We start from the raw sequence: 3,150 nt of genomic DNA on the forward strand, positions 1-3,150 counted from the left end.
ATTTAAAATGGATCCAAATTTAATTTGGAAATAGTTGGACAATATGTACTGCAATGCATATACACAAAATAGGTGTCCTCAACGTTGGTGATATTTCGTAAGCCGATTCAAAAATTTGCTAAAAGTTGTATTTGTGACTACGTCACCTTAAGTCAAATGCATTGAACTTATGCTCATATAGGGAGGTTTTTGAAATCGGAATATCTCACCGAGATCCAGAGACGGTATAAGTGGAAATATCCACAGCCCAACTTAAAACCCGGAGATCTAGTCGTCATAAAGGGGGATAACCTCCAACCAAACGAGTGGAGAATGGGGAGAATCGTCAACACACACCCAGGTTCCGATAACCGTGTACGTGTTGTTGACGTCCACACAATGAAAAGACAAATTACGAGACCAATCGCGAAATTGGTACTACTTCCGCACAACGACAAAGAAAATGAACTTTAATAGTATCCATCCCTTTATCCCAAAAAACCCAGCTCTCGTTCATCCCGAACGAGGCCAACACACCGATAACCTGCTCTCGTTCCCCCGAACGAGGCCAACATAACCTAACGCAGATTCATTATCTGCCACAGAATCTGCAATTAAGTTTGCATTTACACCCCCAAAGAAATTTATTCATATCGTCACCAGAATATCCAGCGACTCCAAAAATATTCAAATAGGAATAAAGTCGAAAATTGAGATACTGAAGATGTGCCATTCCTAATAAATAATTTAAAATGGCTCCAAATTTAATTTGGAAATAGTTGGACAATATGTACTGCAATGCATATACACAAAATATGCGTCCTCAACGTTGGTGATATTTCATAAGCCGATTCAAAAATTTGCTAAAAATTGTATTTGTGACTACGTCACTTTAAGTATCATAGTGAAATCCATTAGAATCACAAGAAGTTTGCTCGGCTGACAAAATTCTTAAGTCAATTGCATTGAACTTATGCTCATATAGGGAGGTTTTTGAAAAAAAAAGAAATAAATATTTTTTTTTTGAAATACATAGTATGTCTCTGAATTAAATTCTGACGTACGGCATTCTTCAAATATATTCTGAAAGGATAAATAAATCCAACATAACCCTTTATCAATTCACGAAATACTAAGTAAAAAAAAAATTAGTTATATCCATCCTCACGTTCATGACACACAATTTCTTTATTATTCCACATTAAAATTTGTAACAATTGCGTATCCTTGAAATCAAAAATGAAGTAATACAAGAATCCCTAAGTTCACTAAATAAGCTTTGGCAATAGATGGATCCAACATGTAACTAATTGTTTCTTCCGCCTTTTAATTAAACACCTTGCCTTGCGAAAATTAAAACAATCTCAACTATTCGCACAAATAAATTTGTTCTGTTGTACGTCGAATAACTAAGCGTTTCGCGTCCTTTACGAGCTGCCCGCTGGCCTCACTAATTCAGGGAAAACATATCATGCTATGGAACGTTTCTTGAGCACCAAGTCTGGGGTGTATTGCGGACCATTGAAGCTATAGCCACGGAGTTCTCTAACAAATCTAATGAAAAAGGCACACCCTGCGATCCGGTAGCAGGAGAGGAACGAAAATGTGGTATCAAGGAGAAAACACCGGCGAGTCACGTGGCATGTACAGTGAAAATGACATCTGTCAATATGCCCTGTGAAGCTGAAGTTCATCATTTGTTGACCCACAAAGCGGCTCGGCGTGTACGCGGGCCTATCTAGGACTCATCGCTGAAGAGGTACATGTTTGCGGTGAAGTTGTTGCCTTCGCACTTTTGCAAAATGTACGAAACAACAAATGACACCGTAAAAGTGCATAATTACAAAAGACTTACTGAGCGAACCATCAGCATTACTAAGCCTGGTGATTACATTGTTTGTTTTGGTAGAAATGATATCTCTTCGGTTTCACGCGGCACAAAATTAGCACAAGCTGCAAAATTCAATGATCCTGAGAATAGCTGTAAAGGTATGGTGGCAACTGATGCCATCGGTATGTTATTTGAGCATATGGCGCCTTATCTTCTTCTCAATAATCAAACCTGGAATGAACGAAAAGGGTGAACGTGAACTTGATACAATATCTGTTTCATCAGCGCTAGAAGTTATCGTACACAGTGGGAACACGGTCATCTTACCACAGTCAAATCAGACGATCTGCATGTATTACGCAAAATTTTTGAAGAGAAACCTGAAAAAGTTAAACAAGCTGGCTTACATCCCACGGCGGATCAAAGTCAACTTTATGCATATCATTTGCCGAAATCTACGCTTAGTAGTTTAATGGACATATTTGTTAATCTTTGCACCGTCGACGACTCACTGTACTCTATGTGCGATATTGAGGATTTTACGTTTTTAGCAGAAATGATTGACCATGTTCAATTGCCATTGCGCGCACGCTATTTATTTCGCTGTGCGCCCACCAAATAGAAAATGCCGTTCGTATGCTCCATGCACCTAAATATTGCAAGACAATATACTCGCAATGAATCAATTACTCTTGATTTCGTTACACGCAACTATGGCTGCCCTTTAGCTTTGCCTAAAACTATTTCTGATCTTATGCATCTCGAATCCGTTTTGATGTAAGGGATTTGTACCTTTGGCTATCATGTTGAAACACGATTTGTGTTTTATTCATTATAATATATCGAACGTTCTTCCAGCTGCTCATGCTGACTTATCTATATTGTCAAATTAACTATTGAACCACCTAGATATTCGAAGGGCCATCAAAAAGAACAGGCTGTTGTATATATTTGCACGAGGAGAAAATCTGAAAAGAAAAGAAGAAATGAATTAAGGAAAATATTACAATTGACTAGCTGCCATACTCACCACAGCGTGTTTTAAATCAATGACTTTTTTTCATTCAGGAAATGAAAAAATTGTAGCAAATGCCAAATGTCTACACTTTACTTCTGACAGTCCATGCATGGCAACACCGACATTAGGCCTCATGCGCACGCATCTCGCGCATTACACGTCACGCACTACACGTCATGCACTACATGCCGCACTACACGTCACGTAATACACGTCACGCATGACATATCGAACACAACACGCCACACATGTCGCGTATTACATATCTCGACCAATAATTCATCTGGTCGAGATTTAAAATACTTAATTCCACAAATCTCAA

At 38.5% G+C, this 3,150-nt stretch overlaps 1 pseudogene; it reads left to right on the forward strand.

The window, feature by feature from the left end:
- The first annotated feature begins 1,268 nt into the window (after positions 1–1,268).
- On the forward strand, positions 1,269–2,620 carry LOC137234934 (ATP-dependent RNA helicase SUV3 homolog, mitochondrial-like; annotated as a pseudogene).
- The last annotated feature ends 530 nt before the right edge of the window (positions 2,621–3,150 follow it).

The sequence above is a fragment of the Eurosta solidaginis genome, chromosome X (genome assembly GCF_040869045.1).
Source record: "Eurosta solidaginis isolate ZX-2024a chromosome X, ASM4086904v1, whole genome shotgun sequence".
NCBI classification, from domain to species: Eukaryota; Metazoa; Arthropoda; class Insecta; order Diptera; family Tephritidae; genus Eurosta; species Eurosta solidaginis.